Genomic DNA, 6,000 nt, shown 5'->3' on the forward strand with positions numbered 1-6,000 from the left:
ACGTCCCCAGTCCTTCTTTTTAAATTTAACTTAATTTAATTTTATTTGATAATGACTCTCACTAAGTTATTGAAGCTGGCATTGAACTTGCAATCTTCCTGCCTCAGCCTCCCGAGTTGCTGGGATTACAGCCAGTGCCACCATGCCCAGCTGCTCCTCACCTTTTATGGCATGATACCAATCGATAGTTAACGTACACACAGCATAGACTATTAGAAAGGAACTCAAAAACCAGCTCAACCCTCCTTGTTGAACATGAGAGATCCATATATCCTCTAAATGACATAGTGACAGAGCCGGTCCTAGGAACCTGTATCTCCTGGCTCCTAAACTAGTGTTTCATCCACTAATAATCAATATCTAAGCTGATTAACTCTAAAAGATGCAGCTTTCTGGTAATTTGAGGCAGGGGATAATATATTATCACAAAATGAAGCTAAGCTTGAGCAAGAAATAACACATTATCCATGGGGGCGGTGGTGCATGCTTGTTATCCCAGCAGCTTGGGAGGCTGAGGCAGGAGGATCACGAGTTCAAATCCACCCTTAGCAATTTAGTGAGGCCCTAAGCAACTTAGCAAGACCCTGTCTCTAATAAAAATATTTTTTAAAGGCTGGGAATGTGACTTGGTAGCTAAATGCCCCTGGGTTCAAGCCCCAATGGTAGGGGGTAGGATCAGTGGAAGCCTTCTAGAAAAAAATGAAGGTAATGGCTCCGCATGTTTTTATACACTCAAGATTTTGCTCTGACCCTATTGCAGGACTAAAGGGGTTGTTATGGAACCCACCCTGCTAATAGGAGAGAGCAGTGAGGAGAGTGTTGGGTTCCCCCCTATTGTGTGGGATGCTGAGGATCTAACTCAGGGCCTTGCACACACTAGGCATGTGCTCTGCTACTGAGCTACGTCCCCAGCCTGGGGACGTTGGTTTTATTGGAAGGCTTTATGAAAAGCAGGAGGTTGCAAATGATAATGAACGTAAAATGCTTGAAAGAACGTGTGGATCCAGTTATGTATTAAACATTTTTGGGAGAGAATGGACTAGACCCCTTTGCCTCATCCACCCAGTCTTGGAATCTATGAAAGAGATCTGTTATCGCCATGTTGTTGTGCAAAGAATTGACATTTTTAAAAATCATTGGAGCACAGTTAGAGTCCACATTCTCTAGCTTAAGATCCTGATGCGTGAAGCAAACTTTGTACAGAAAGCTGAGTGTAAGTTGTGTGTTTATCGAGTGGGAGTTAAAGATATGGAAACTGTAAAGTGGATTGGCTCCAGTGACTCAGGAGTTACAGGAATGATTTGTGGTGTGCTGGATGTCAGGAACTTGCCCAGATACTTGGAGGGCATATTTTCTGCTGTTGTTGCAAGTGTAGGGTGTGGTCAGAGAAATTATCCTGAAGAACGGTCGCGAGTAGGATCACGCCGAGGCTGAGTTGAAGTCATCGACACTTCTTCGCAATTGCAACGTGCATGCTACTCACTTTTCTCATTCCCTAACATGGACTCTAATACTCGGTGTCCTACCTCTAAACTGTCCCTGGCAGCAAAGCATTCCGTCCACAGCTTGCTAAATATTGTATCTCTTTCAAATAATTTTCTAATTATGCTTGATATTTCCTGACTATAAAGACCATCTCTCTCTTTGCAGAATTAAATTCTTTAAATGTCCGTTATTTAACACAGTACAGTTCCTGCACTGTTTTGTGAACATCTTGTATCAATAAAGTCTCAGTGTCAAAAACGCAAAACCAAACACAACAACAACAAAGATCCAAACTGTAACAACATGCCTAAGGAATGAAGAATGGATTTCTCACATACCTATTTTGCAGATGGTTGAAACTGCCCCCAAAGATGTTATCAAAAAAATCTCAATATATCAGTAACTTAGGAACAAATCCTAGAATTCTTGAGATTTGACATATGAAAATACTCTCAACTTGCTTTCAAGGTTGACTCTATATGTAGGCAAAGAAGAAAGAACTTGAGGGCTTGATTTCAAAAGTCCTGAGAATAGCTCTAATTAAAACATCACCCCTTTCAAGCACATATCAGATCAAGAAATCCTTACTTGTTGCCCTTAGGATATTAGCCATGGACGTGATGTTGCTGGGAGAGAACCATGAAGCCACCATTGATCACAAATGTTGTGTTTATATGAGTTGTCTGATTCCTAGCAGAGAGCGATGTGATGGAGGAGTCTGGCTGGATGAGGCACGTTGTGGTTGGGCGTATACATCAAGATTAAGAAGGTGAGCAGGGACTGTTACAATGTTGGGCTCTTGCCACCTGAGATGGGGCTAGGGAGTAGAAATAGGGCCTTTTAAGGGGGAAGGGAGATACAGATCACAGGATGGAGCCAGTGTACCCTGAAGCACACCTGGGAGCTAGGTGAAGTTGACACTGACTTCTTTTCTACCTCTGTTCTCTCCTTTATTGATGTCCTCTCAGCCCTGCCAAGGCCCAGAATGCTAAATTCATCCTGGATTCTTGATTGGCATCAATACCAACATCATGACAATAAGTACCATTAAAGAGAAGCAGATACATTTCTTTCTCCACCAGGCTCTTTGACAAGTCTTTTGTTTATGTTGTCTCCTTTAGCTCGCCAGTCATTTCTTTTCATTACAACTGAATCCATTTTGCTGAGGTTTCGATGCAGCAGAGCTGGGAATTGAAGTGAATTTGTCCAGTTTGTGTGGTGCTATATTGGTTACGCCCCCATGAACGGAAACAGGACAACATGGAAAACTATCTTTTAGTGTTTAAAGAGTAGAATAAAATTTTCAAGTACTATAGTTTAGATCTTAAAAGTCCTTCGAAGGTCTATGTGTTGAAGACTTGGTCCCCAGCCTGTGGTGCTACTGCAAGCTGGTGGAAACTTCAGGATGTGGGGCCCAGTGGAAGGAAGTTATGTCACTGGGGGCATGTCCTTGAAGGAAATATTTGGACCCTGGTCCCTCCTCTTCCTTTCTGTGCTTCTTCGCCACAATGAGGTGAGCAGTTTTCTCTACCAAATATACCCACCATAATAAACTGCCTCACTACAGGCCCCAAAGCAACAAGGGCAAATGACCATAGAACTGAAACTTCTGAAACTGTGAGCAATAATAAACCTTTCCTCTTTTTAAGTTGATTTTCTTGGGTATTTTGTTATAGTAACACAAAGCCTACCAACACATCAAAGACTTTTCTTTTTTTTTTTAAAGAACACTGGCAGAGGTTTAGGAGAGAACCACTAATGGTGCTTTTTCTGATTCAGTATCAAGGTGTTGACTTATCTGCAGGCAGAGACCTTTCCCAAACCCCTGAGTCATACCCATCTACTTGTCTTGAGGCTGACTAGGAGGCCACACATCACCAGATCCTTGCCAGAAGTCATTCATGGTCCCTGTGCATCAGTTCGCAAAAGATCCCTTAGGAATAACTCTGGTTCATGTGGCTAAAGAATAAGTTTCTCAGAGCACCATGCTGAACTGCCTTACTTATTCTCAACTCTCCTTTCCACTCAGAGAATTCTTTTCTCTTCCCTTGAGACTCAGAGGGCCCTCAAGTGAAGGACATACTGCCAGGGAGAACGTTGAGAGAGGAAAATTCTTTGGGGTGTGGTGTAGGAGAAACTAGGGCTATGTATTCAGCATCCCTTCCCCATCCTCAGATGTATCATGAGTTGAACATAGGCTTTGTCCAGTGGACAGGACAGCCCAAGACCCCTTGTCCTGGCTGGGGTTTGCAGCTTCTGGGCAGAGCACACTGATGGTCTTCATCCCATTTTGTGTGGTCTGCCTGTTTTCAAAAAAATTCCTGGTAGAAGAGAGCAGGCAGAAGCATTGCCCATGACCACTTGGAAACAAGGACCGTGTAATGATGAGCTGGTGCTCCCTTGCGCTCTGCTGCTGGTGTTTTATCATCACTAACTTCCTGACAAGTATCCAAAGCCCTGTTTTTCTTAGAAGTTGCTCCTTCCCAAGCTGTGAAAGAGGGCAGTAGTTTGCATGCTGGTCCCCTTTTAGAGAAAGAGCTGGGTGGGCATGTGGCCCACTCGGCCTGTCTGAGGTTGAATACCAGATGCGTTCTGTGGGAACTTGAACTTCCAGGAGGGAGCAGGAGGTCTGGATTAGGTACTGTGACTATTTTATGGCTGGATAGAGCCATCCTTTGGTATTCTAAAGGACTCAGTCCAAGGAACCCCTGTGGATTGTAAAATCTATGGATCCTGAACTTCTTTATATAAAATGGCCTAATACTTGCATATAACCTATTATCATCCTCCAGTATACTTTAAATAATCTCCAGATGACTTGTAGTGCCTAATTCAATTTAAGTACTATGTAAACAGTACTGTGTTATTTAGGGAATAACAAGATGCTGTAGATACTCAGTGCAGATGCAGTTTTTGAACACTTTTTATCTGTGGTTTTCTGAATTCACAAAAGTGGAACACTCAGATACAGAGAACCAACTATTTTACCTTCAATAAAAAATAAAACCCATTAGTAAAAGCTGACATTGTGCTGTGGATACTGAATTAACTTGCTTATTGAAATGTGGGCTATTAAGTAATGATAATGCCCTCAGAAATGGAGCTATTGCCTTCAAGTTCTCATCCAGGATATCATATTATTGGGTCCAATTATGTGAATATCAACAGTTTGACTTGCTCTTCATGCTACTTATTTACTCCGACAGTCATTCTTGTGTGACTCCATTGCTTTTCTGAAAGTATTAGAATACATCTCCCAAAGAATTTGAGGGTAATTGTAGAAATAAAATATACAAAAATTATAGGGCATTCAGCTGCTGCTGTGTCAATCTTGATTAACTGATCTCTATACAGAGATAATCTGGGTCATGAAGCCAGTGATAGCTTTACTTTTTACAAGAAAATTGCACCCCAAGTTCAGCAAAATTTTAAACAGCGATACTTCTTCCTACCATTAATGGCATTTTAGAAGAGCTACATTTGACTAGGGACACTTTTTAAAAAATACAATTATTAACTGTTTTCTATGTCTGAAGTATGGGGTTCCCCGCTTTACCTGCAAAATCTTAATTCTCACAGAGTACTATTAAGTGATATTATTATTCCTATTTTACAGACGAGGAAACTGAGGTTTAGAGAGGCTAAGTAATTTTCGCAGCCTCACAGGATCTCATTTCTAAGAGATATATTTTTTCATTTCAATACTTTCAAAATTGGTATGTATCTTATAGCTGATTGATAATTTCAAATGGAACATCTTGCAAATAGTTGGTTACTTAAACTAAGAAAACATAAGAAGTGATAGAGCAAGTATGGAAGTCAGATCTGCCCAACGATTCAATGGCTTAAGTGTCAGAGGAGTCACTCAACCTGCGACTCAGTAATGACCATAATAATAATTACCTGAACAACAGGGGTAGATAGTAATTGGAATTTCTCCAAATCTTGGGGAGATATATTCTAATACTTTCAGAAAAGCAGTAAGTACGCCTGCATGTTTGACATTAATTACTCTATTCGAACAGCTGAGCAATTCGATCAATTCAATTAGATTGATCAATTTATTCTATGTTGAGAATCATTGGGTTTTGTTTTGGTTTTTTTTTTTTTTTTTTTTTTTTTTTTTTGGCATCAGTTAGAACGCTTCAGACTTGTCCTTTCTTCAGTGAGAATTTTTCAAAGCACATTCATTAGTCTAGTGCTCAGACCTCAGTATTTCTGCATGCAGATCTGTTGCTCCCTGAAGTTTGAGAGCCAGTACACAGAACCACAGCACCTGCTATTCTTACAAAGTCAGATAACCTCTGGTTCTGCCTGGGGAGAGGCCCGCCCTACATGTTTTTGGGACTTACAGCTCATCTCTAGCTCTAGATTACATTTCTGCCTCCAGAAGTTTTCCTGATAATTCCTTAAAGAAGTGCTCACACAAGTTTGTTCTTGGAAGGCTTCTCTTTGCAAGAGACTCTGAAGAGTAGATTCCAAGCTGGGTGCTATGGCACACATTGATAATCCAGC

The sequence above is a fragment of the Sciurus vulgaris genome (assembly GCF_902686455.1).
Source record: "Sciurus vulgaris genome assembly, chromosome: 14".
Lineage (NCBI taxonomy): Eukaryota > Metazoa > Chordata > Mammalia > Rodentia > Sciuridae > Sciurus > Sciurus vulgaris.